We start from the raw sequence: 9,031 nt of genomic DNA, 5'->3' as shown, positions 1-9,031 counted from the left end.
TCATTTATTATGATGATTTTTTTTCACCTGTCTTCATAATAAGATTGGCCTGTAATTTCTCTTTCTCATATTTGTTCACATTTGGTTTTGGTATTGAGATTAGTCCAGACTCATTAAATGAGTTGGGGAATGTTTTCTTGTTTTGCTATTTTCTGGAAAAGTTTGTGCAAGATTGGAATTACCATCTTTTTAGTTGTAGACCTCACTGGCAAATTCATATAGTGGTGGATGTTTCCTTGTGGGCAGATTTTTGACTACTAATTCAATTTATTTAAATATTACAGAAATTGTAAAGTCTTTATTTCTTTTGTGCCAGTTTTGTAGTTTTCTAAGCTTTCTCCATTTCATTTAAATATACTGGCATACAATTGTTCATAATATCCTCTTCCATCTTTTTAATATTTGCAACATCTATAATTATGTACCACCTTTCACTCCAAATACTATTTATTTGTGGGTTCTCCCTCATTTTTGATTAGTTACCTTGGGTTGTTTTTAAATGATCAACTTTTAACTTTGTCATGTTCATTGAATTTAATTTGATTTTCAATTTTATTACTTTCTGCATTTATCTTTATTATTTTCTTACGTATGTTTAACTTTGATTTTTCTATTTTTTCCCTAACTCCTTGAGTTGAATGATTATCTCATTACTTTTATCCCTTCTCCCTTCATATCATAAGAATCTAAGGCCATGTATTTCTTTTTTTTCATACTGCTTTACCTACATCCTTCAGAAATTGATAACAGTACCTTCATTACTGTTTACTTTTAAATGTAACCTTATTTGCATTATGATTTTTTTTCTTTTGCCAGTGTTCTATAAGTGTACGTCTTAGTTGTGAAAATGTGGGGCTTTTACTTCTGTAATTTATTTCTGATTTGATTCCCTTGTAGTGAGATGTTGGAGGGATTTATTTCAGTTCTTTGAAATTTGTTGAGACATTGAATTTAAGGTCTAATATATGAATAACTTTTATAAATATTCTCTGTGTGTTTAAAAAGAATGTATATTTAGCAATTTTGCAGTGCAAAATCTATGTATGTTAAATCCAGTTTCTTAATCTGTCATTTAAATATTCTCATATTTTTACTGATTTTTGGTCTGCTTGTTTTATCAATTAATGAAAGTGATGGGTTAAAAATATTCGATGTGATGGTGGATTTTCATATTTTTTCTTGTATTTTTTTTCAGTTCATAACAATATTTTTAAATTGAGATATAATTGACATACAATAGTATATTAGTTTCAGGTGTACAGCATAATGATTTGATATTTTTATATATTGCAAAATGGTCACCACAATAAATCTAGTTAACATCTATATGTAGCTACAAATTTTTTTTTCTTATGACAAGGATTTTAAGATCTACTCTTTTACCAACTTTCAAATAAGCAATACAGTATTTCTAACCATAGTCCCCATGTTGTATGTTACATCCCCATGACTTATTTATTTTATACCTGGAAGTTTGTATCTTTTGACCTCCTTCACCCAATTCATCCTCCATCCCCCACTCCCTTGCCTCTGGCAACCACCAATCTGTTCTCTGCATCTATGAGTTCAGTTTTTGTTTGTTTTAGATTTTGCGTATAAGTGAGATCATATAGTATTTATCTTTCTCTCTCTGACTTATTTCACTTAGCATAGTACCCTCAAGGTCCATCCATGTTATCACAAATAGCAAGATTTCTTTCTTTTTATGGCTGAATAATCATTATACACATGTACTACATCTTCTTTAGTTATCCATCAATGGATACTTCCATTGCTCCCATGTCTTGGCTATTGTAAATAATGTTGCAATTAACATGGGGTGGTGAAGATATTTTTTGAAATTAGAGTTTTCATTTCCTTTGGATATATACCCAGAATTGGAATTGCTGGATCATATGGTAGTTCTATTTTTAGTTTTTTGAGACTCCTCCATAGTAGCAGTACAAATTTACATTCCCACCAACAGTGTTGTAAGGCTCCTTTTCTCCACATCCTTGCCAACACATGCTATTTCTTGTCTTTTTAATAATAGCCATTCTAACAGGTCTGAGGTGATATCCCACTGTGGTTTTGATTTGCATTTTCCTGATGATTAGTAGTGTTGAGTACCTTTCATGTACCTTTTGGCTATGTGTATGTCTTCTTCAGAAAAATATCTATTCAGATCCTCTATTAATTTTTTTTTTTTTTGTGGTACATGGGCCTCTCACTGTTGTGGCCTCTCCTGTTGCAGAGCACAGGCTCCGGACACGCAGGCTCAGCGGCCATGGCTCAAAGGCGTAGCTGCTGTGCGTCATGTGGGATCTTCCCGGGCCAGGGCACAAACCCGTGTCCTCTGCATCGGCAGGCGGACTCTCAACCACTGCGCCACCAGGGAAGCCCCCTCTATTAATTTTTAATCAGATTGTTGGGATTTTGCTACTGAAGTAAGTTTTAAAATATATTTTGGATATTAACACATTATTTTAAATATATATATACATATATTTATATAGAAATATTTTCTTCTGATCAGTTGGTTGTCTTTTTATTTTGTTGATGGGTCCCTTTGTTGAGCAGAAGCATTTTAGTTTGATGCAGTACTGTTTGGTTATTTTCATTTTTGTTGCCTTTGCTTTTGGTATCTAATTAAAAAAATCAGGACCAAGACCAGTGTCAAGGAGATTGTCACCTATGTTTTCCTCTAAGAATTTTATGGTTTCAGGTCTTATGTTCAAGACTTTATTTCATTTTGAATTACTTTTTGTGTATGGTGTGAGACAGTGCTCCAGTTTCATTCTTTTGCTTGTGGCTGTTCAGTTTCCTTAACACTATTTATTGAAGAGGCTATCCTTTTCTCATTGTATGTGCTTGGCACCTTTGTTGTAAATTAATTGACCATATATGTGTGGGTTTATTTCTGGACTCTCTATTCTGTTTCATTGACCTATGTGTGTGTTTTTATGCCAATACCATACTGTTTTAATTACTATAGCTTTGCTTTGTAATTTTGTTCACATTTTTCTGTATGCATTTTTCAGGTCCTATTACTGGCAAATCAAATTTTAAATTATTGTTTCACTCTGCTGAGCTTTACTCAAAATGATGTGATTTTTTTGCTCCAGATTCTTCTTTCCTTAAAGTTCTATTGTATCTTTTTTAAAAAATATGTGAAGATCTGAGGATACAGATGTAGTTCTTGCCCTTATAGAATTTATATACACAAACATGCAGGTGCTAAATATTAGGGCAGGTCTCACTCAAGCCTCTTTGTAGTAAACATAGAAATCTTCAACTTCAGATATTATGAAGAATTGAACAAAAACTAGCTATTCAAATATTGATTTTTAAATAACACTCCCCCCGTTACATTCATGCCTTAGGCCCACAGGGAAAACTCGAGGGCATTTTTTTTACACTGTCTTATGCACAAAGAATCTTGTAGGAAACAAAACTTATTTATTTATGTATTGTCTGCCAAACAACCTCTTCCTCTAAGAACTGTTACTGCTTACATTCACATGGAAGCTGCTTTTGATCCTGACACACAGAAGAATCTTCTTGCTTTTGACCCTGATACACACAAGAATTATCTAGACCATTTGTGAGCATTTGACACAGGCATGAAAAATCAGGGTCTTTCACCTGGAATGGAAATAAGAAGCCAGCTTTAATAGAGTATTCAAATGATAAGATATAAAGCTAGTGATCTGATGCTGGCCACCTTGCTTGTATGGCCCTGAGAATTAGAAGAAGCCAGAATATGAAGAGGAAAATAAGAATGGATATGCACAAAAAAGAGGCAAGAGAGAGTTGAAGAGAGAGTTTTGTTTTCTTTTCTGGTTCTAGTGGTTTCTGAGATCCTTTAAAAACTGATTTTTCTTTCTGCTTAAGTAGTTTACACTGTGCTTCTGTCCCTTGAAACATGTATGTACTTGATAATGCTGTTCATCAAATCTTGCAGCGCTGGACACATGAAAGGATTGTACTTCCTCACTTCTGCCTTTCTGGTTGAAGAGGACCACATGACTAGTTCTGGACAATGTGTTGTGTGCTGTGGTTACAGGTGTCACTTCCAGCACAGAGCATTTTATTCCAGGACAAAGCTCAAGGCATTTGGAGCTCTTTCCATCCACAATGGAGACTGACAGCTATTGAAATGGTCAGTCTGGGTCCTGGTATGAGGTATCCCAGCTGATTCAAGAAGGATGTGTAACGTGAACAAGAAATAAAACTTTGTTATTACAAGCCACTATGATTTTGAGGTAGTTTGCTAGGGTAGCATAAATTAAGTTATTCTGATTGATACACAACCAAAGGATCTTTAACTAATAAAGCCAGCTAACTTCCAAAATAAACACATCAGTCTGAGACCATTTGTGTTACTGAACTCAGGTCCAGCTGCTTGCCACTCAAAAATTAATACTTGAGAGGCAAGTGTTGGTAGAAAGGAAAGTTGCTTTAATCAGAAAAGCTGGCAATCTGGGGAGAAGGTGGACGCATGTCCCCCCCAAACCAACTCTGAAGATTCTGCTTGGCCATGAAAGTTTTTAAAGGGAAAAGGGAAAGTAAGTTCACATAACCATTGAGATAAGGGTTCATACTAGACACCATCTCCCACTGTGTGCAAGCTTGTCAACTTTTTGTGATTTTTTTTTTAGATACTATCTTGTTCACATAGTTTGTTCACGAGATTACTGAAGGAGAAGCTAGGGAAGGGATCTTGTCATCTGTTATTTACTTATTCTTCATTTCTACTTCTTTGACGTATGGAAAGAACCAACAGGTTAGGCAAGGTATTTGTGACCAAAAGATTTGAATGGTGTGCTTAGGCTGAACATGAGTAGAGCATGGGGGCTCCTGATTTAAAATTTAGTTACAATGTAGCTTTGCTAAAGTGACAAGAATAAAGAGGCTTCCTGCTGAAGGCAGTTTCCTGCAAAGAGCTGCTTACATTTGCAGCTTTATTTGAAGGTGTAAGACTGACCTATATATCTGGGGAAGATTTTGTGTTTCTGCCTCTGATTATTGTGAAGTTCATCTTTACAACAATATTTGGCTTCTTATTGTATTAATAAAATCATGCTTTTTAGAAAAAGATGACTATAAATATGATTATTATTTTTTAAAATTTTAATTTGGCTCCAGTTTGTCCCAAGGAGACAATGAAGTCTGAAAGAACAGATTAAATTGAATAGCCTAGCCAGGAATTCTCTGTACGAGGCAAAGAGAAGTTGTGGGTTTAGTGATGTGATACAATAAAAAATAAATGTTTTTTATCCCTGGTTTTTGGCACACAGCTCCTAAAACTCCTCTGGAGTGATAATACTATCTTTTGTATGCTAATGAGGTGACTGGGGCTGTGGATCTGGGTAGCTTCATGTTTGGGACTCGTCAGCATTAGAAAGAGCAAGCCATATGAGAGGGTTGGAGTTTCAGTCCCATTCCCCCAATCTTCTGGAAGCAGAGAAAGGCTGGAGATTGAGCTAATTGCTGGTGTCAAATGATTTATTCAATCATGCCTCTGTAATGGAGCCTCCATAAATAACCCTAAACCACAGATGTCAGAGTGCTTCCTGGTTGGTGAACGGATCCATGTGCTGAGAGGGTGGCATGTCCAGGGAAGGCATGGCAACTCTTGGTCCCTCCCTCCCCCACCCTACCTTGCTTTAAGTGTCTTCCATTTGGCTGTTCTTGAGTCATATCCTTGAAAATAAACCTCTAATAGTAAGTAAGGTATTTTCCTGAGTTCTGTGAGTCATTCTAGCAAATTATTGAACTGAAAGGGCAGGGCTGTGGAACTCCCAACTTTGTAGCCAAATTGGAGAGAAGTGTGGGTGGCTTGGGAACTGAATACTTGAGACTGTTGTCTTACGTGGGGGCAGTCTTGTAAGACTGAGTCCTTAATCTATGGGGTCTGCCCTAATTCCAGGTATCTAGTGTCAGAACTGTGGGGTGAATTATAGGACACCTAGTTGGTGTCCAGTGAATTGGAGAACTGGTTGTTGGTGTGAAAAAAACCCCACACATTTTGTGTCAGAAGTGTTGTGAGTAAAAACAGCTCAGGTGGCAACCAGCCAGCAGGCCTTACCAATTTCCACATGTCCTGGTTCCTGGGTCTGGATTCTCTGGATATATTATGAGTGGAAATTCCTCCCTTGTTTGTTAGGATAAAAGCTGCCCACGTGCTCACTTTTATTTTGGTAGCAAAAAATGACATACATTCTTTTTTGAGGGATAATGCACCAAAGTTTCCAAAACCTCCAAGTCACAAAATCCATAGACTTGATAATACTAAAGGTGGAGGTGATCTCAGGAGTTGTCTAAGTTTGGAAAGGACAAAACAGAAGCCCAGAGAAGAGAGGACAGTATCTTGATCCAGGGTGATACCAGTGAAGCTGGTGTTTCAATCCTTGGTATAATTTGAAGGTAGATGCACAAGATTTGCTAATGGATTGTATGTAAGTTACTAGAGAAAGAGAAGAGTTAAAAATGAAGTCAACGATTTTAGCCTGAACAACTGAGAGAGGCATATCTAAGGTCACATAGCTGATCAATGACATCTATCAGAGATCAAAAGACAGGGCCCATGTCTTCTGACTGCCAAGTTAGTGTTCTTCCTACTTCAGCGTGGAGATAGTAGAAAGGGAACTAACAGCAGTTTTTATATATTGGGTATTTTTATTGTACATATTTTCATGAGATTTGTTATGTTTATTTTTATCTCCATAGTACCTTGTAGAACAAAGGCATAATTTCATTCAATTTTAATTTCTGACACATATTACCAGCTACACATTACTTCTAGTTTCATTTTTACAATAGAACTTGCACGGATACCAGAAAACTGTGTGGTTTTCATTCTATTAATGACATAGCATCTGCTGAGAAGGTTTTGTGCTACTCTCCTGGGACCTGCGTGGCTTTAGACAGAGAAGTGGAAGATTGAAAGTTGCCAAGGAAGCAAAGCTCTAATGTAAAAGACTAGATAAGGGCTTCCCTGGTGGCGCAGTGGTTGAGAATCTGCCTGCTAATGCAGGGGACACGGGTTCGAGCCCTGGTCTGGGAAGATCCCACATGCTACGGAGCAACTAGGCCCGTGAGCCACAACTACTGAGCCTGCGCGTCTGGAGCCTGTGTTCCGCAACAAGAGAGGCCGTGATAGTGAGAGGCCCGCGCACCGTGATGAAGAGTGGCCCCCGCTTGCCACAGCTAGAGAAAGCCCTTGCACAGAAACGAAGACCCAACACAGCAAAAATAAATTAATTAATTAATAAACTCCTACCCCCCCCAAAAAAAGACTAGATTAGAGGGGCATCAAAGATAGAGGTAAGGGGCAGGGAGGCAAAAGCATATTCACAGTCATATCTCTGCCTCAGATCCTAACCACTGGCTTCTAGGAAAAGAGAATCAATGAGAACAATATGGGAAATGTTTCTCTCAAATAATACCATTACCTCTCAAAGTTTCATAGCACGTAAAGGGAATAAGTAAGAGGCTGAGTTGCAGAATATAATAGCAAAGATCAAAGCAGGACTCTAACTCATTCATTCATCTATTAAGGAAATATTTCTTGAGCCCCTATTATATGTTGGGCACTCTTCTAGACACTGAGGCTGTAGTGGTAAGCAGAACTCTTGCCATAATTGAGCATACTTATGAATGATTAAGTAAGTATATCATACATCACAAAGGAATTACTGGCATGGAGAAAAATAAAGCAGAAAGGGGGAAGGCAAGTGAATGGGGATTACAGGAGGTGTTACTATTTACGTAAGATAGTCAGAAAAGTCCTGTCTAATAAAATAATATTTAGTCAAAGACTTGAAGGAATTTCAAGTTCCACATGTAAGGAGCTTGGAAGTGGGAACTGTCCTAACAACAGATAAAAAGCTAAACAGACTGAAAAATCACCAACTCTTCTTAGATCCTTAAGAGAAGAAGGACACAGGGCAAACAATGTGTCTAAGATTGGAGAGATGGACAGGCAAATACAGGAAATCATGGTTTACTGAGCAGACTCACAAGCAGAAACTGCCCTAAGAACCAGTGCCTGGATAGGAAAACCTGAACTGTAATTTACAAATTGCTGGAGGCTCAGTGTGTGTCCTCTAAGAGTTAAAAACTCCAGGATGACCCTGTCATTGAGGTTCCCTACAATATTGAAAAATTAACCTCCAGGAACTGGACCAGGTTCCTGTAGTAAACATAGGAGAAAAATCCCCTCATGCTTCCAGCAGGGGGAAGAGAAAAGGAAACATTTTGAGATACCACAGAGCACACTGTTCTTCTTAACAAGTCCTGTCCTCAGGGGAAACTAGTTAACCAGAACCTAGGATATTATCAGATCCTACTGAACCGGGGAAGGGAAATACCCAATTCCAGTCCTATACTGTCCCACCTAAGGGGGAAGAGGAAAAACTGAGAAGCATTTGTGAAGTTCACAGTCCAGGGGCACTTCCAAGCTCACTAAAAGTCTGATACCTAATCACAGGACTCTACAATTCTTCCCTTCCCCACACAGCTCATTACCACATTACTAAAGGCCTATTTACAGCAGTTTATTTTACTTGGTGTGTCATGTTCAGCTATTAAGAAAAAATATATAAGACATAATAAAATGAAAAAGACAAAATTTAAAGAGACAGATCAAGCATCTGAACCAGATATGGCAGGACTGTTGGAATTATTGGACTAGGAATTTAAAACAGCTATGATTAATATGCTAAAGTCTCTAATGGATAAAATAGAACACATACAAGAATGGATGGGTGGGAATTCCCTGGCAGTCCAGTGGTTAAGACTGTGCTTCCACTGCAGGGGGCATGAGTTTGATCTCTGGTTGGGGAAATAAAATCCTACATGTTGCAAGGCCCTGCCCCCCAAAAAAAAGAAAAAGAAAAAGAAAAGAATGGGACAGCAGTGTAAGTAGAGAGAAGGAAATGATAAGAAAGAACTAAAAAAAAAATCCTAGAGATAAAAAACACAGCAACAGAAAGGAAGAATGCTTTTGATAGGCTTCCTAAGTCAACTGGACACCACTGAGGGAAAA

This window comes from Globicephala melas, chromosome 1, assembly GCF_963455315.2.
Source record: "Globicephala melas chromosome 1, mGloMel1.2, whole genome shotgun sequence".
NCBI lineage: Eukaryota > Metazoa > Chordata > Mammalia > Artiodactyla > Delphinidae > Globicephala > Globicephala melas.
The sequence above is the reverse complement of the archived record's forward strand: the minus strand, read 5'-3'. Positions refer to the sequence as shown.